Source organism: Delphinapterus leucas, chromosome 18 (assembly GCF_059928025.1).
Source record: "Delphinapterus leucas isolate spDelLeu-1000000601 "Yukka" chromosome 18, BTC_Dleu_Yukka2, whole genome shotgun sequence".
In the NCBI taxonomy this organism is placed as follows: domain Eukaryota; kingdom Metazoa; phylum Chordata; class Mammalia; order Artiodactyla; family Monodontidae; genus Delphinapterus; species Delphinapterus leucas.
The window spans coordinates 66,256,371-66,276,286 of NC_143146.1; the positions used below are offsets into that span (position 1 = coordinate 66,256,371).

At 38.1% G+C, this 19,916-nt stretch overlaps 1 long non-coding RNA gene across 3 annotated transcripts in view; it reads right to left on the reverse strand.

Annotated features, from left to right (window-relative positions):
* Positions 1-19,916, reverse strand: part of LOC111175257 (uncharacterized) — a 323,793-nt gene that overhangs the window by 25,445 nt on the left and 278,432 nt on the right. For 2 of the 3 annotated variants that reach the window (XR_016388717.1, XR_016388719.1), the window contains exon 5: positions 1-19,916. This exon is cut by the window's left edge and continues 12,045 nt beyond it; it is cut by the window's right edge and continues 68,758 nt beyond it. The exons of the other annotated variant lie outside the window; for it this stretch is intronic. This is a non-coding gene — a long non-coding RNA (uncharacterized LOC111175257). 3 annotated transcript variants of the gene reach the window in all.

The window sequence follows — 19,916 nt, forward strand, 5'->3', positions numbered from 1 at the left end:
TTCAAGGGTATTCCTTACTCATGAGCAAAAGTACTTGATGTATTGACTTCAGACAATTGACTTCAGGGATGTCACAGCATATTCTATGCTGAGGCTCGAGTATTCTAGGAACTGGCGGTTGCTGGGGAGATAACAGTCCCACCCACCCCAGCTTGAGCAGCAGAACTTTAGATTTATTTTGGTCCCATGTTGTGGACAGTTTTGGAAAAGTGTTACTTCCAGTGTAACTGCTAAACAATGAAAGAAAGGCATATACTACAACAAAGCAAATGTAAAGGAATAGAGCCAGAATTAGGCCATAGCTCAGTGAGGCACTGGTGCATCCAGAATTCATACTCCTCTCCCTCCAAAGCCTGTGTGTTTTCTAGATTCCCCCTTTTACTCCTAAAACCAGTCTTCTGCTCCTGAAGCCGCACTCAAATTTTGTGTTTTTTTTTGTAGTACGCGGGCCTCTCACTGCTGTGACCTCTCCCGTTGCAGAGCACAGGCTCCGGACGTGCAGGCTCAGCGGCCATGGCTCACGGGCCCAGCCGCTCCGCAGCATGTGGGATCTTCCCAGACCAGGGCACGAACACGTGTCTCCTGCATCGGCAGGCAGACTCTCAACCACTGCACCACCAGGGAAGCCCTGAAACCGCACTCTTAAGAGACCAGTGTCAATGACCTAACTGCCAAAGCCAAGGGCCCTCTTAATGTTTTCACTGTGTGTCCTTGTTTTCACTTTGCAATTACTCATTTGCGTAACGGTTTAATGCTTGCCTTGCCACAGCAGATTATAAGGTCCCATGAGGACATGTCTCTCCAGTTCATTGCTCTATATCCAGCTCTAAGCATGCCTAGTGTATAGCAGTGACTTTAAAAACATTGTTAAATAAATAAAAGGTACTTAGGGGCCACCTTTTAAGGTGGTTTTGAATGCCAGGCTATAAAGTATAAATTCATTGCATGAGCAATGGGGAGGCACTAAAGATTTCTTAGCTTGTGCCTCTTAGGTTTGACAACATGCTGGAAACATCTGGGTGGGAGAAGGGATGGAGGCCTATTTCCCACCACAGGGCCCAAAAGGCTGGAGACCTATTTCCCACCACACGGGCAGACGTGTAACCTCTTGCAGCAGACAGGTGAACTTAAACAAATGTCCAAGAAAATAAATCAAATAAATCAAATCTTAACCAGTTTTGTTTGTTTTGCGTATTTGTGTGTGTGCTGTGTTTCTTTCCCTTCACTGACATGACTGGTTAGCTGTCTGAACTGATTAAAAATCACCAATAATTAGAGATACAAGGCCTATAGCCAAAATCAGATGGAAGTGGTTTCTGATCTATTTAGTAGGACCTCTTGCTGGAGAAGCCTTAACTGGACTTCAGTTTTGTAAATATCTGAAAATGGCCAGAGCATTTGTCCAATTTCTCTTTCCAGTAATTTTATATCCTTTCACATGAAGAGTCATTAATGTTTCACTTTCTGGATGGGAGTGGATGGCAGCCTCTCTTGAGCCAGGAAAAAAAAGTCTGGCTGGAGAGACTCTGGCCTAAGCTTGGGTATCCCTTGGGAAACAACCTCAGTTATAGGAGAAAAAGATCAGGCTATGGGTCAATGTCAATCAGACTATGGCAGGTTTTATACCGTAAGTAAGCATTGTTGTTCACATTTTCTTCATGTTAACCTCCTGTTCTGTCTTCAACTCCATCTCTTCTAGAAACTCATGTTTACTCAGCCCAGTGGATTTACTAAATAGTACCTTGTCTCATGAGTCATGAAACCATATTTTATAAACTATATGGAAAATGTGCAGTTAACTTATTTTCAGACACTCCTGGCCTATACTACAATGAATTCATTTTCCCCCGAATTTTATTTCAGTAAAGACAGCCAGAAATTCCAAACTCAGCATTCTGTGTCTGGGAGACCAAAAGAAGTATATGCTAGTTTCTGAGATTTGAAAGTATCAAGATTATTTTTTAAAAAACTAAACTCCCCTCAGAGCTTTAAAATTTGAATTTTCAAAATCTTATTTCCACTCAGATTATTAGGACTACATCCATTATATAACCAAAGAAAGCATTTATACCTATATATCCAATAATTCTAACAATATGGTATTTATCATTATTCTTTAGGGACAAATATGAAAATAAGAAAATAGGTATTAAAGGTAAAAATATCTATTAAAAGGTAGTCATTGGTATCATAATGGTCTTGGTACACTGGAGTACACTAGAGATGGGTTTTATAGTATAGAATTGTTCAAGCAAGTATGTCACTGTTTTTCCTCACTGCATCCCTGGTGCCTGGTACAGTGCCTGACTGAGCACTAAATATATATTTGTTAAATAAATGTTAGTGGATGAATAGATAAATGAACGAGGGTGAATGAATCCTTGATTTGATATAAATAACTTAATGGTAGTATGAGATTGTGTTCTCCCCACACTTTTTCACTCATAATCTATTGCATCTGAAGGTCATGCAAATTCACTCTCTGGGTCTCTGAGGGGCCTAATGTAGTCCCATGGTCTTAGATACCACCTATATGCTAACAACTCCCACTCGACCTGGACCTCTTCCCTGAATTTCAGACTCATCTACCCAACTATCTGTCCAAACACTTCTACTTCAGTGTGCGTATGTGCATGTGTACACGAGTGTGAGCAAACTTAATGTATCCAAAACTGAACTCTGGATTTCTAATCATCCCCCAACAGCCGGTCTCTTTTTAGTCTTCTTCATATCAGCAAATGATAACTCCACATCTCAGACTAAAGCCTTGGGTTCGTCCTTGACTCCTCTCTTTCTCTGCATCCTATACCCAACTCATCAGCAAATCATTCTGCTCTATCCTCAGAATACATTCTGAGTCCAACCACTTCTTCCCACTCCAGCACTAATCCTTCTAGTCAAGGTAAAGTAAGTTCTCTAAAGGGGCAGTTAAAGTAATAGGACCAGATGAGATGCCACAGAACTAAGTTGGAGAGCCCATCTTGGCCTCGCTTGTACCTGTAGATAGCTTAGAATCAAGGCCTATTCTAAATCTTAGCTCTGAAAGAACAACACCCTCCCTTGCCAGGATATGTCAGATGGCCTGGATGTATGTCTTGGACAAAGTTATGCTCTCAGTTTGTCTTCAGTCTGACCACAGTTATGATAAGTTAATGATTTCTCCAGAGCAGTCTGAGTTTTCATAGTCTAGATTGCTAGCATCCTCCTGACCATGGCTGAAGAGTGATTATTCACGGGAAAAATATCCTGTCTTGACAAAAAACAGGGGAAAGTTTTAGTTACTTTACACTACCTACTAGCTTCCTTCATCTGAAGGTCATGCTGCATTCATCTCACTGAGATCACCTCAAAACACATAAAATTGGTCATTTGTAACATTCATTTGAAATAAGAATTGTATTTTTAAAAAACGTAAGACGCTGTCAAATTTTCAAGGTACGCATGCCTGTCTAAGACCAGTCTCTTCCTTCTCTTTTCATGCTCAGTTACATTCCCTGACCAACAATTCCTAAAGCCTTAGCAAGACTTTCATTTTGAAAAAGTTTACACAAGAGAAGCATCAACAACAGGAGTAATAATAATGGGAATTACTCTCCCCCCTTGAAAAAATTTTAGGTTCTCCTGCTATCTAAAAATTAAATGTCAATGGAAAAATAAGTTTCTGTGAAAATATCTGTATAATGACTCTCTGAAATTTATTTTGCTTTGTTGTAATTAATGATCCACAGAGTAACATTTTCTTCCTATAAATTAGAGTAGGATTACCGCTCAGGAGAATTTTTGAGTTTTAATTTTTCCTGTGGTGATCTAGGCTGCATCCTAAAGCACATTTGGTGGAAGAGGCATCTTATTTTCTCTAAAAATTCACTTGAGCAATGAGCTATGACTGGAATTAAATAGTCATTTTTATAACAAATCAATTATTATCTTTAGACAGTTTGTGAGAGTTAACCATTACCACTAAAACATGTCAAAACTATTGTTTAAAGAGTCAGTGGAGCTCCAAATGTTATCTTCAGCCTTAATTTTACATGCACTTTTCCAAAAACCTTTTGATGTGTGCATAGCCCACCAGGAGGAACCCCCAACCTGACCCAGGCCTGAGCAATCACAGTATCCTATGACCCTAAATGAAGTGAGGGGTCCAGAAATAGGCATGTAACCCAAGCAGGTCAATTAGATCCCTTTCCTTGAAGTGATTTTTTCAGACATTAAAAGAGAAACACTCTCTCCAGGAGTGCTCAGCTGAAAGGGGCCACTTGACCAGGCTGCGCAAGCTGGAGAAGGTATAAGCAGCTGACCATCCAGGTGTTGATAGGGTGCCACCGTCGCAACTTGAAACAATCCTAGAAATTCTCATTTCCACTTATCAAAGCACAATGCCAAAGCCAACTGGAAATAAGCAGTAAATTTCAACTGAAGCACAGTTAAGTGGCTTGTCATCATCCTTTCAACATTTCCCCAACACAGATGTGCGGGGCAAGCTCTTTGACAGTAATGTTTTTTATTTGCGATTTTGTTTTCCCTTTCAGGTTCGGAGCTTAGCTTTTATATTCCAAACAGGGAAACTCAGGCAGGCAACTGCAGTTCAGCTCCCTCTGCTGTCATTAGTGCCTGGAGCTATGGATAAATCAGGAACTAGTAGGGAACATATATGGAAGCAAGATGAGATGAGATGAGAAAGAAGGGTGTGTATGGTCCCTGGGTGGGCATCTAAGAATGAGAGCAGCCCTTCAACTACAGATGAGGGTCCTGAGAGAACAGAGGGCTCTCAAGCAAGGTCTCACGTTGCTAATGGCAACTCAGCCTCCAGCCCCCTTATCAACTGCCTTTCATGGAGGAGGCCCATGTGTAGCTGCAAAGAACTAGGCTGACTCACGGAGGAAAAGGCAGCTGAGAAAAAGGCTGGAGAGGGAGGAGAGCGAGTGGGAATGAGAGTGAGAGAAAACACTCATGTCTCTGAATGAACTTGTGCTTGTTTTCAGTTCTATCCCTGCCCTCCCCAGGCACAGGTGCTCCCAAACTCTCTTTTTTGGTTAAAGTTAATTTGGATTAGGTTTGTACTGCCCCATATATGCTGATTTTAGGCAACTTTAACTCTCTGAGCCTCTTCTGTGCCTCTATAAAGTGAATACAATAATATACCTTCTCAATGTCCTATGAATAATTAAAGTTTATTAAGAGCTAGTGTAATTGATGGAGGGTACTTATATTTAATAAATGTTACTTGCCTCTTTCATTTACTGAGCCTCATGGTAGGTGTGGAAATAAAAAACGGTACTTCTAACAGAACTGTTCTTTCTAGAAAAGAATAGATGGGGATGGTTTTCTGTGTTGTACCCTACTGCTAAAGACTAACAAAAGCCCAGCCAGGATATCCTTCAAAATGTGCCCATAACTCTAGAACCCAGAGAATAAAATGGCCTCCAAACACAAAATGCACCCACAAAAATGCTGATTTTCTGCCTGGAAATAGTTTTTGTTATTATACAGATGAGTACCAAAATAAGTTCACCCCAACATAGGAGTCAGGGACTGCAAGTAGATACAGACACTGCCTGAGGCGGCAAAGGGGTTTTGAAGCCATCTGGAAAGACAAGAGTACCCTTTTTGCATTTCTCACAGTATCTAAGTGAAGCCAGCAATGCCTTGAGAGTCTGAGCTCTGGCCGCCGTGTCATCCAATTGTGGGCAGACCTCCCTCCAGCCAGGAGTGAAAAAATCTCTCTGCTCTTCCTTAACAATAGCGTTCAAGCCATGAGGGAAAGAACTCACCAGGTGTGTGTCCTCAGCAAAGTTTGCTAAACATAGCTATTCATTATTTTACCAAGTGCTTTTTTTAGTCAACATTTGTTTTAGTTGGGATTGGATAATACAAGCAAGCAATTTGGAGAATATATATATTCATACTCAAAAAAAGTCTTCATGAAAATCATTGATCTAATTCAAATTAGATGGCAAAACTGGTTACTGCTGACTTTGTGGATTCTACCAACCTCAGGGAAGTGGATGTTAGTCCAATGAATAAATGTTTACTCAAACCTTGCCAGGGCCATGGGACAAATGATGTCTTAGGGAAGGTTTGCATCTGAAATGCAGATCTGAAGTTTGGCCTTTTATAGGTTGAGGGAAAAGCCACCTGTTTAAACTGTCATTTATTTAAGATATACAGAAGAATAAATAGAATCTTGTATCCAAATATTACAGAATAAAGAAAACATGTATGCCTATTACTCACTGACCTAAATAGTTATTCATGGATAGAAATAAGAATAAACTGATAGAGCCTATGTGTCCTGTCACCCTGAGGCCAGGGATTAGGTCTCTTCTGTTTGAGGAAAAGTGTAGTTCTGTGCCTAGAAACCAGGCTCCTGGGTTCAAATCCAGTGCTGCCCGTTACTAGTGGTGTGATGTTGAACAAGTCCCTTAATCTCATTATAGCTGTTTCCTCAAGTATGAGAAGGATAATGCTAGAAGCTTCCTCCTCATAGACTCACTGCAAAGAAGAAATTAGATATAATATGTGAATCATTCAGAATAGTGCCCGGAGCCAAATCATTACTATATATATGTTAAGTACTACTACCACTGCCGTCATCATCATCCGAATTGCCTCAAAGCATACGCAGTAGTGTCTATCGCAAAATAAATGCTCATTAAGTACGAAAATGAAAAATGAATAGAAATTCCAGACCAAAGACACAGTCCCTATCCTCCATTTTCTGTATGAAGGGTGATTGGCTACGATGGTATACAAAAAGAATCTGAACTTAGGTGCTGGATGACTTGGATTCAAACCTCGTCAACTCTATGCCCAGAAAAAAATCACTTGCTCTCCCTTAGCCTCTGTTTCCACAGACGGTGACAATTAGCTAACACATATGTAAGGGTCCAGTGTAGTGCTTCATGACAGACGCTCGATGTTTGTTTTCCTTCTGCCACCCTCCCTCTCAAATGCTGGTTATCAATTTAGTGGCAGGAACAGTAAGTTTTCCAGTATTTAGAAAAGAAAGGAATCAGGAAAAATGAATCATCCTGGACTGGAAATCTGGGAGGGTTTCCTGGAAGAGGTAACCCGATCCCGAATGCTGGGAGGATGTCAACACCCTGGAAGGGAGGGGAGGGACAGCATCGTGAGAATAAAGCACAGAGCAGGAACTGGAGCAGCTGACCACGGAGGCAGGAGCAGGGGGCTATGTGAGAATCATTAAAGGGGAAGATAGGTACAAATGATAACATTAGTGAACTTGAAATCTGAAAGTTTTCTTCAAGAAATAGGAAGGCCCCAGGGTCCTTGGGCTCACGTACCTATGAATTGGTGCTCGGGAAGATTGGTCTGCTGGATGTGGGTGCCAAATAAGAAAAGATTGGCAGAGGGCAATCGCATTAGATGATGAGACTTTTCGTGTTGTGAAGTGAGGGAAAGCACAGGAAGAAGATGCACCTTCTCTCATCAGGCTCAGGTTGCCTGGTATAAGGGGAAAGGGAGGAGCAGGAAAAAACCATCCTACTAGTTTGAGTCTAGGTAAAGGGCAGGCAGGTAAATGGCAGAAATGAAGACCTTAAGAGGTGACTCAAATCCTACTTTGAGACAGAAAATAAGAATTTTCCATGTCTGTCACAGAGACTTGTAAACTATGAAACCATGGAGTTATCATTCATCTCACAGGGCAGGCTTCCAATATTGGAATCAAGCAAAATGCTAATAACTATAATTATGAAAATACATATTTCTTGGTTTCAAGGAACAAAGTTCATCCTAAGTAAGTCAGATTTACTCAGTGTATTATCTGCAGCTATGTAAAGAAAATAATTTTCCTATTATCAAAAGGAAAATTGCATTAGGAGAAAGCATTTTTGAAAAGATTATAAATTACACTAGAAAGTATTTATGTCTTTTTTAATGTATATAGTTTAATGAGTTTAGAGATAGCATACACCCAAGAAATTTCAATTTAACAACTCCCCATTTCCCCTTCTCCATAGACCTTGGCAAGCACTAAATGGCAAAATTTCATTCTCTTCAATGTCCAAGCAGTATTCTACTACGTATATATATATCACATCTTCCTTATCTCTTCATCTGTTGATGGACACTTAGGCTGCTTCCATATCTTGGCTATTATTAATAGTGCTGCTATGAACATTGGGGTACACGTATCTTTTTGAACTTGTATTTTTATTAACTTTGGATATATACACAGGGGTGGAATTGATGGACCATATGGTACTTCTATTTCGAGTTTTTTGAGGAATCTTCATATTGTTTTCCACAGTGGCTGCACCAACTTACATTCCCACCAACAGCATGCTTATGTTCCCTTTTCTGCAAATCCTCGACAACTTATGTCATTTGTGGTCTTTTTGATCATAGGCACTCTTACGGGTGTGAGGTGATGTCTCATTTTGGTTTTGATTTGCATTTCTCTAATGATTAGTAATGTTGAGCATCTTTTCAACTACCTGTTGGTCATTTTTATGTCTCCTTTTAAAAATTCCTATGCAGGTTTTCTGCCCATATTTAATTAGGTTGTTTGCCTTTTTGATACTGAATCATATGAGCTATTTGTATAATTTGGATGTTAACCACTTATTGGTCATATCATTTGTAAATATTCTCTCCCATTAAGTAGGTTACCTTTTCGTTTTGTTGATGGTCTCCTTAAAAGCTGTGAAAATCTTTTAACCTTAATTATGTCCCAGTTGTTTATTTTTACTTTCCTTTGCCTGAGGAGACAGATCCAAAATATATTCCTGCAATATATGTCAAACACTGTTCAGCCTATATTTTCTTCTAGGAGATTTATGGTTTCCAGTCTTACATTTAGGTCTTTAATCCACTGAGTTTATTTTTATATGTGATGTGAAAAATGTTCTAATTTCATTCTATTTTTTAATTTTAGAATTTTATTTATTTTTTATACAGCAGATTCTTATTAGTCATCCATTTTATACATGTTAGTGTATACATGTCAATCCCAATCTCCCAATTCATCACACCACCACACCAGCCCACCCCCTGCCGCTTTTCCCCCTTGGTGTCCATACGTTTCTTCTCTACATCTGTGTCTCAATTTCTGCCCTGCAAAAGGGTTCATCTGTAACATTTTTCTAGATTCCACATATATGCATTAATACACGATATTTGTTTTTCTCTTTCTGATTCACTTCACTCTGTGACAGTCTCTATATTTATCCACATCTCTAAAAATGACCCAATTTTGTTCCCTTTTATGGCTGAGTAATATTCCATTGTATATATATATATACCACATTTCTTTATCCATTCATCTGTCAATGAGCATTTAGGTTGCTTCCATGACCTGGCTATTATAAATAGTGCTGCAATGAACATTGGGGTGCATGTGTCTTTTTGAATTATGGTTTTCTCTGGGTATATGCCCAGTAGTGGGATTGCTGGATCCTATGGTAATTCTATTTTTACCTTTTTAAGGAACCTCCATACTGTTCTCCATAGTGGCTGTATCAATTTACATTCCCAAGAAGAGTGCAAGAGTGTTCCCTTTTCTCCCCACTCTCTCCAGCATTTGTTGTTTGTAGATTTTCTGATGTTGCCCATTCTAACTGGTGTGAGGTGATACCTCATTGTAGTTTTGATTTGCATTTCTCTAATAATTAGTGATGTTCGGCAGCTTTTCATGAGCTTCTCGGCCATCTGTATGTCTTCTTAAAGAAATGTCTATTTAGGTCTTCTGCCCATTTTTGGATGGGGTTGTTTGTTTCTTTAATATTGAGCTGCATGAGGTGTTTACATATTTTGGAGATTAATCCTTTGGCGGCTGATTCATTTGCAAATATTTTCTCCCATTCTGAGGGTTGTCTTTTCGTCTTGTTTATGGTTTCCTTTGCTGTGCAAAAGCTTTGAAGTTTCAGTAGGTCCCATCTGTTTATTTTTGATTTTATTTTCATTACTCTAGGAGGTGGATCAAAAAGATCCTGCTGTGATTTATGTCAAAGAGTGTTCTTCCTATGCTTTCCTCTAAGAATTTTATAGTGTCTGGCCTTACATTTAGGTCTTTAATCCATTTTGAGTTACTTTTTATGTATGATTGCAGGAGTGTTCTAATTTCATTCTTTTACATGTAGCTGTCCAGTTTTCCCAGCACCACTTATTGAAGAGACTGTCTTTTCTCCATTGAATATCCTTGCCTCCTTTGTCATAGATTAGTTGACCATAGATGTGTGGGTTTATCTCTGGGCTTTGTATCCTGTTCCATTGATCTATATTTCTGTTTTTTTACCAGTACCATATTGTCTGGATTACTGCAGCTTTGTAGTATAGTCTGAAGTCAGGGAGTCTGATTCCTCCAGCTCCTTTTTTTTCTCTCAAGACTGCTTTGGCTATTCGGGGTCTTTTGTGTCTCCATACAAATTTTAAGATTTTTTGTTCTACTTCTGTAAAAAATGCCATTGGTAATTTGATACGGATTGCATTGAATCTGTAGATTCCTTTGGGTAGTATAGTCATTTTCACAATATTGATTCTTCCAGTCCAAGAACATGGTATATCTCTACATCTGTTTCTATCATCTTTAATTTCTTTCATCAGTGTCTTATAGTTTTCTGCAGACATGTCTTTTGTCTCCCTAGGTAGGGTTATTCCCAAGTATTTTATTCTTTTTAGTGCAGTGGTAAATGGGAGTGTTTCCTTAATTTCTCTTTCAGATTTTTCATCATTAATGTATAGGAATGCAAGAGATTTCTGTGCATTAATTTTGTATCCTGCAACTTTACGAAATTCATTTATTAGTTCTAGTAGTTTTTTGGTGGTATCTTTAGGATTCTCTATGTATAGTATCATGTCATCTGCAAACAGTGACAGTTTAATTCTTCTTTTCCAATTTGTATTCATTTTATTTCTTTTTCTTCTGTGATTGCCATGGCTAGGACTTCCAAAACTATGTTGAATTATAGTGGTGAGAGTGGGCATCCTTGTCTTGTTCCTGATCTTAGAGGAAATGCTTTCAGTTTTTCACCATTGAGGATGATGTTTGCTGTGGGTTTGTCATACATGGCCTTTATTACATTGAAGTAGGTTCCCTCTATGCCCACTTTCTGGAGAGTTTTTATCATAGATGGGTGTTGAGTTCGGTCAAAAGCTTTTTCTGCATCTATTGAGATGATCATATGGTTTTTCTTCTTCAATTTGTTAATATGTTGTATCACATTGACAGATTTGCATATATTGAAGAATCCTTGCATCCCTGGGATAAATCCCACTTGATCATGGTATATGATCCATTTAATGTATTGCTGAATTCTGTTTGCTAGTATCTCATTGAGGATTTTTGCACCTATATTCATCAGTGATATTGGTCTGTAATTTTCTTTTTTTGTGATATCTTTGGCTGCTTTTGGTATCAGGGTGATGGTGGCCTCATAGAATGAGTTTGGGAGTGTTCCTCCCTCTGCAATTGTTTGGAAGAATTTGAGAAGGATGGGTGTTAGTTCTTCTCTAAATGTTTGATAGAATTCACCTGTGAAGCCATCTGGTACCTGGACTTTTGTTTGTTGGAAGATTTTTAATCACAGTTTCAATTTCATTACTTGTGATTGGTCTGTTCATATTTTCTATTTCTTCCTGGTCAGTCTTGGAAGGTTATACCTTTCTAAGAACTTGTCCATTTCTTTCTGGTTGTCCATTTTATTGGCACAGAGTTGCTTGTAGTAGTCTCTTGGGATGCTTTGTATTTCTGCAGGGTCTCTTGTAACTTCTCCTTTTTCATTTCTACTTTTATTCATTTGAGTCCTCGCCCTCTTTTTCTTGATGAGTCTGGCTAATGGTTTATCAATTTTGTTTATCTTCTCAAAGAACCAGCTTTTAGTTTTATTGATCTTTGCTATTGTTTTCTTTGTTTCTATTTCATTTATTTCTGCTCTGATCTCTATGATTTCTTTCCTTCTACTAACTTTGGGTTTTGTTTGTTCTTCTTTCTATAGTTCCTTTAGGTGTAAGGTTAGATTGTTATTTGAGATTTTTCTTGTTTCTTGAGGTAGAATTGTATTGTTATAAAATTCCCTCTTAGAACTGCTTTTGCTGCATCCCATTGGTTTTGGATCGTCGTGTTTTTGTTGTCATTTCTCTCTAGGTATTTTTTGATTTCCTCTTTGATTTCTTCAGTGATCTTTTGGTTATTAAGTAGTGTATTGTTTAGCCTCCATGAGTTTGAGTTTTTTTTTCCTGTAACTGATTTCCAATTTCAGAGTGTTGTAGTCAAGATAGATGCTTGATATGATCTCAATATTCTTACATTTACCAGGGCTTTCCTTGTGACCCAAGATGTGATCTATCCTGGAGAATGTTATGTGTGCACTTGAGAAGAAAGTGTAATCTGCTCTTTTCAGTGGAATGTCCTATAAATGTCAATTAAATCTATCTGGCCTATTGTGTCATTTAAAGCTTGTGTTTCCTTATTAATTTTCTGTCTGGATGATCTGTCCATTGGTGTAAGTGAGGTGTTAAAGTCCCCCACTATTATTGTTGCTCCTGTCGATTTCCTCTTTTATAGTTGTTAGCAGTTGCCTTATGTATTAAAGTGTTCCTATGTTGGGTGGATGTATATTTATAATTGTTATATCTTCTTCTTGGATTGATCCCTTGATCATCATGTAGTGTCCTTCCTTGTCTCTTCTAACACTCTTCATTTTAAAGTCTATTTTATCTGATATGAGTATTGCTACTCCAGCTTTCTTTTGATTTCCATTGGCATGGAATATCTTTTTCCATCCCCTCACTTTCAGTCTGTATGTGTCCCTAGGTCTGAAGTGGGTCTCTTGTAGACAGCATATATATGGGTCTTGTTTTTGTATCCATTCAGTGAGCCTGTGTCTTTTGGTTGGAGCATTTAACCCATTCATGTTTAAGGTAACTATTGATATGTATTGTTGCTATTATCATTTTCTTAATTGTTATGAGTTTGTTTTTGTAGGTCCTTTTCTTCTCTTGTACTTCCCACTTAGAGAAGTTCCTTTAGCATTTGTTGTAGAGCTGATTTGGTGGTGCTGAATTCTCTCAGCTTTTGCTTGTCTGTAAAGCTTTTGATTTCTCCATCGAATCTGAATGAGATCCTTGCCAGGTAGAGAAATCTTGGTTGTAGTTTCTTCCCTTTCATCACTTTCAGTATGTCTGCCACTCCCTCCTGGCTTGTAGAGTTTCTGCTGAGAAATCAGCTGTTAACCTTATGGGAGTTCCCTAGTATGTTATTTGTCATTTTTCCCTTGTTGCTTTCAGTAATTTTTCTTTGTCTTTGTTTCTTGTCAATTTGATTACTATCTGTCTCAGTGTGTTTCTCCTTGGGTTTACCCTGCCTGGAACTCTCTGCACTTCCTGGACTTGGGTGGCTATTTCCTTTCCTATGTTAGGGAAGTTTTCAACTATAATCTCTTCAAATATTTTCTCAGGTCCTTTCTTTCTCTCTTCTCCTTCTGGGACCCTATAATGCAAATGTTCTTGAATTTAATATTGTCCCAGAGGTCCTTTAGGCTGCCTTCATTTCTTTCCTTTCTTTTTTGTGTATTCTGTTCCATGGCAGTTAATTCCACCATCTGTCTTCCAGGTCACTTATCCGTTCTTCTGCCTCAGTTATTCTGCTATTGATTTCTTCTAGTGTATTTTTCATTTCTGTTATTGTATTGCTCATCTCTGTTTGTTCATTCTTTAATTCTTTTAGGCCTTTTTTCTTTAATTCTTCTAGGTCTTTTTTAAACACCTTGCATCTTCTCGATCTTTGTCTCCATTCTTTTCCCAAGGTCCTGGATCATCTTCACTATCATTATTCTGAATTCTTTTTCTGGAAGGTCACCTATCTCCACTTTATTTAGTTGTTTTTCTAGGGTTTTATCTTGTTTCTTCATCTGGTATATAGCCCTCTGCCTTTTCATCTTGTCTATGTTTCTGTAAAGGTGGTTTTTGTTCCATAGGCTGTAGGATTGTAGTTCTTGTTGCTTCTGCTGACTGCTCCCTGGTGGATGAGGCTATCTAAGAGGCTTGTGCAAGCTTCCTGATGGGAGGGACTGGTGGTGGGTAGAGCTGGGTGTGGCTCTGGTGGGCAGAGCTCAGTAAAACTTTAGTCCACTTATCTGCTGACAGGTGGGGCTGGGTTCCCTCCCTGTTGGTTGGTTGGCCTGAGGCAACCCAATAGTGGAGCCTACCCAGCTCTTTGGTGGGGCTAATGGTGGACTCTAGGAGGGCCCACACCAAGGAGCACTTCCCAGAACTTTTGCTGCCAGTGTCCTTGTCCTCACGGTGAGCCACAGCCACCCCCTGCCTCTGCAGGAGACCCTCCAACACTAGTAGGTAGGTCTGGTTCAGTCTCCTATGGGGTCACTGTTCCTTTCCTTGGGTCCTGATGCACACACTACTTTTTTAGTGCCCTCCAAGAGTGGAGTCTCTTTTTCCCCCAGTCCTGTTGAAGTCCTTTTTCCCCCAGTCCTGCAATCAAATCCCACTAGCCTTCAAAGTCTGATTCTCTAGGAATTCCTCCTCCCACTGCCGGGCCCCCAAGGTGGGAAGCCTTACATGAGTCAGGATCTTCACTCCAGTCGGTGGACATCCGTGGTATGTATTCTCCAGTTTGTGAGTCTCCCACCCAGCAGTTATGGGAATTGATTTTATTATGATTGTGCCACTCCTACTGTCTCATTGTGGCTTCTCCTTTGTCTTTGGATGTGGGGTATCTTTTTTGGTGAGTTCCAGTGTCTTCCTGTCGATGATTTTTCAGCAGTTAGTTGTGATTCCAGTGCTCCTGCAAGAGGGAGTGAGCACATGTCCTTCTACTCTGCCATCTTGAACCAATCCTATTTATGTCTTAATTGCAATAAAAATTTGTATAGATAAGCACTATCTACCAAAATACAATCATTTTGCAATCATTTCTTTATTAGATTTATAGTCAATTTCCTGAGAAACGCTGGAGGGATTTGCTTGTCACATAAATCAGACAGATGGTAAGTGTGTATCCTAATCTCTGTTTGTCCCAAATTATCTCAACCTCTTTTACCAAACCAGTGCTTTAATTAATTTTCTTAGAAAATCTAGACCTCACTTTACAATTGACTCAACCAACACTAGATGGCTGGCACTTAATGGGAGGTAGCAGTCCCAGGTGTATGGACAGACTTCCACCTTCCAAGGGTTTCTGACTCAAATCATAAACAGGAACTTAGTTGTTTAATGGGGGCCCTTCAACACAAGGAACGTAAGGTGAAAATAACAAGTACTTTCCTGATTTGCAGAGGCAAATGGCACCATTTGTTTCTTAAATGCTACTAAAGTAGCTAAGACAATTTGGGAACTTGAACAAGCCAAGTTGATTTTATTTTCAAGGGTAGTTATTTCACTCTTCCCCTTCCCTCTACCTCTTTAAATTAAACCTGTTAACTAAGTAAGTGTAATTCTGTAAAGGATAACTATTCATTTAACTCTACATATGATTTCTTTACATTTTTAACTTTCTAAAACGTTTAACTTCCTTTTTACTAACAAAGGAAATGATGTGTGCTACTTAATGAATACTGAGTTCTTAGAGGAATGAATATTAAAAATTTATAAATAATAGCTCGGATTTGGCTCTTTATTATAAAGATTAAAGTGTGAAAAAATTGATTTTGGTATGTTTTACCATGTATCACCTTTCTCATTTGTGAATCATTCACTAGTACCATTCTAAGTCAATTCTATATCTTGGAAGACCAGAAAATGTAATGACATGTGGCTCTCACAAACTTGAAAACAGTCTACAATGCTAATGTATTAATTTAGATCATTGTCATCACCACTATCATCATTTATAGAACTAATATGTTCCAGTTACTACATGCTTAACATGCAAAATCTCATTTATTTCTCATGAAAATGCTGGGAGGTACAAAATATTATTATCTCCATTTTTCAGATGAGCACACTGAGTCTTGCCAATATCAAGTAACTTGCTCACTGTGATAAAGCCTATCAAAGGCAGAGCTGGGATTCAGTCTTAGGCTGACTCCAAAAGCCTTGAGCCACAGATATGCTGTCTCTGTGATATCATTTCTAAAATTCCTTTAATCAGAAAACATAACCAAGATAAGAGAGAGCACTTGACTCTAATTGAGGGGAGGACAGGATTCTGATTTCTCCTAGGAGCTATGTATAAGGGTAAAATTTTGGAGAATTCCAGATTGAACTACCTAGAAATCATCTAACTCAGTGAGCAGAGCTATAGTAGGAAGATTCCGTAAACAAACCTTTCAGCAAAACACAAGTTTTCTGTGTAATCCCACATTTGTCTGACACACAACAAGTTTTCACAATCATCTCCACTGGCCTTGGCTTTCAAACCCACTGTTTGCCTTCCCATCACATAATGGAAACATGTGTAAAATATGTACACGCTCTTGGTAGAACTTTTGCAAAAATATTCTTGTGAAAATTTTTGGAAAAACTGATAACTTGTATATTTTTCAAAATATTTCATGCAAAAAAATGCTTCCAGTTAAAATAGGCACCTCTTTCCATCTAAAATCTTATATATTTGTGAGTTTTAAAGCTTGTTCTGGTTTCTGGATTTATTTGCTTTCATAAAATTACCATTACATTCAATGTTTGGATGACATAAAGACAGTTTATTTGCAGCCCTAGAACCCAGATCTATACCAAGCTCTCCAAGTTTAGTTGCAGCCCCAGACCACTGAGTTCCTTTTCAAGAACAGTAAACCATGCCATCAAATACACAAAGTGGTGCCAAAAGTTTGGAAAGAAAAGTCAAAAAGCTTAAAGGATTTTACATTCATTAACAGCCTGTATGCTACACAAAGCTTTGCATCCACAAATAAATGCTGACCTTTGAGAATAATGGCTCAGTATTTATCAGAAATGTAGCCCTAGCAAAACCACCAGCAAGCCTCATGGACTCAGAATACACAATGAAAAATGGGAAGGAATGTAGCTTATTTCTCTGATTCCATGTTCTTATAAGATTTAAATAGCTAGACAACTACACATCCAAACTATTTTTTAAGACTATAGCTCATAAAGAAGGAACTGCTACATGGTTGCTATTTGTTGGTGTTGGTTTAGGCAACTGGAAGGGTAATTTAGACTTCTGGTTTCCTTAAACTGAAGATAAGTGCTATCATCTCATTGCTTCTTTCCTGATCAGAATCATTACACCTCAAACAGGGTTGACATGTGCACCAGCAGATGGCTCAGGGGCTGGCTTGGACAACACCAGGAAGGGGAAACTGGTTTTCATCTTCCTGGTTCCTGGTTTTCCACCATTACCAATAGCTTTAAAAAAAAAAATTTTCCCTTCCCATTCTGTCCTCTTTTAATGTGCAAATATTTTTGAAAGCACAAAAAAATTACTATAACACTTCCTTGAGGATGATTGGATTTCTCTTTGCCTTAACAAGAGAAATTTAGGCTTGACGAGGAGTGATGTGCTTCTGAGAGAGGACCCTGAGATGGAAGCCAGTGGTAGAGGGAGGTAAAATGCGTGCTGGATTCAATAATTTTGCAAACTCTGTCTATAATTTTTACAAAAGCCCTGAAAAGTGCATTTTATTTGCATTTTACAGAAGAGGTTCCAAACCAAAATTTGTCTTCCTTCAAAACCCATTTTCTTTCTCCTGCCACGGTAAGCTCCTATTAGGTGATCAGTACGCAGAGTGATGGGAATGATGACCTAAATAACTAACGATGTCTTTCTCTATAAAACAACATGATTTTTTTATTTGTCTAAGGTCACATAGGCAACATATCATGAGTATTAACTTGAATAATTGATTACTATTACAGTTTTTGAAAGCTCCAGGAGATAGAAATAGGAAAAAATACACTAGAAAAAAAAAAGTGGTGGTTAAAATCTCAGACTCTCATTGTGTAACTTTAGCATATTAATCTCTTTGAGCCTCAGTTTCCTTGAGAATAATCTCATAAAAGAATTTTTTAATCTAATTTAATTTTACTATATTTGAAAACCTGAAAGTCCACTCAAAATTTATAATTCCAAAATCTTTGTCACACCAAAGATTCAACAGGCAATATCAAACAATTTGAGGAAATATCTAAATGAATGACCTTTTAAAAAATGTTTCTGGCAGGAGAGTTAGGTGACTTGTGCAAGGTTGCATAATTATTTGACTACATAATACATACCAACTGTTCATATATTTTCCACTGTGATATATAAAAAATATGAATATACAAAGTTTTCATATATACATTTATAGTCAAGACTAGATTTCAAATGCTACTGGACAAAAACCATGGCATAAAAAAATCCAGTATAGTATTACTCTATTGTAATTTGTCATTACATTCCATTGTAATTTGGAATGTCCTTTTGTACTTACCTTTGTGTGTGTGTTTGACATTTTTGTAATTTGCACTATTTTGAAAACAGTAATGAAATCACACTATGAAAATGACTAAAATAGACTAAGGAAAGTTACACAGCTTCCCATTCTCATTCAAAGAGATAATCTTATACTGATGTAAAATTCAGCCTAAAATAAATTACAATAATCTAGCATTTATTTTAGCTATCTTTCCCGGATTTAAAAAAGTAATCAGAAGTTTATTCTATAGACTTACCTAAAGGATTCAAAGCTTCCCATAAAGATAAACTAAGATGGAGACAATAAGGCTAACAGTAATATTGTGGGTGAGCAGTTAATCCCCATAGACTTGTTATGTCATGTTCTATTGGGGAACTCAAAGCAGGGGCAGTAATGGACCTGTACTCTTTGGGCCTTAGAACCAGACACAGCAGATGGAGGAGAAAGGACTGGAATTCAGTATGTACAATACTCACAGCATTCCATGTTTAGTAGTGAATTTGTCAATTAAATAGTAAAAGATTGAGAATTTAATAATGAATGTTCCAATTTATTAAATACATCCTACTTAGAAACACATTGCACTGAATTTTAATTGAGACTATATATTATTGGTTCATGCTGTAATCACCTGCAGATTATCTACATAAGGTGTGTCCTTGAATGTCAGATGTGTTCACCCACAGCTCACTGGGCCAGGCCGCAGACCACCTGCTCAGAGGCAGGTCACAGCCCTTCCTGCAGCGACCCCCATGCCCTCTTCTAGTCTCTGGACAACTCCGCCAATGAGAACAAAGCCTACTATGTCTGAAAGCAACACAACAATTTTCATCAAAATGCAGTTCATCAGTTTTACAACATTTGCTCTCTCTTTCAACACTGGAAACACGGTTATTATTTTATTTTATTGGTTCTCTCATTTCCCAGATACATTTATCCAGATGTCTGGACTATTTTCTCTATCACCACCCTTGCTCACTAATCAGACTTCACTTTGTCCAACTTTTGTCAGTTCACCAGGTCCTCTCTAGAGACAGGTCAATCAAGAGTTCCTCAGAACTAGAAATAAACATTTTCTTCCCAGTAAGGAAATTGTTTTCCTGGTAATCATTTATATTTAATGACTAGAGTTATTTTTCCAAGGAATTTTAAATGAATAACATTTAAATCCATATTTAGTATGAAATTTCTCATCCTATCATCTTCTAATCTGAGTCATGACAGAAAAAAATATAGTTCCTCCATCAATATGTGTAGACAATTCCTTCAGAATGAGCACGACCTAGATTTCAGTTGGTAAAGTAACTAATTTATTGGAGAAGAATATCAAATATACAATTGTTAAACTACTCTGTTTTCATCAAACTGTCTTTGTAACATAACCAAGTTTGAATGAGCTGTCTCAAAATGTCTGAATAGTTAAGATAATAATCAATCAGAAACCCACCAGATATCAAATACAGATCCCAAGTTATTCCCTTTTAAAAGGCACAATAACCAAATATGGAATGCCAAAGTCATTTCGTGCTAATGTTCAGAAACTCTAAACATCAGATGGTGATATAATCCCATATTTGT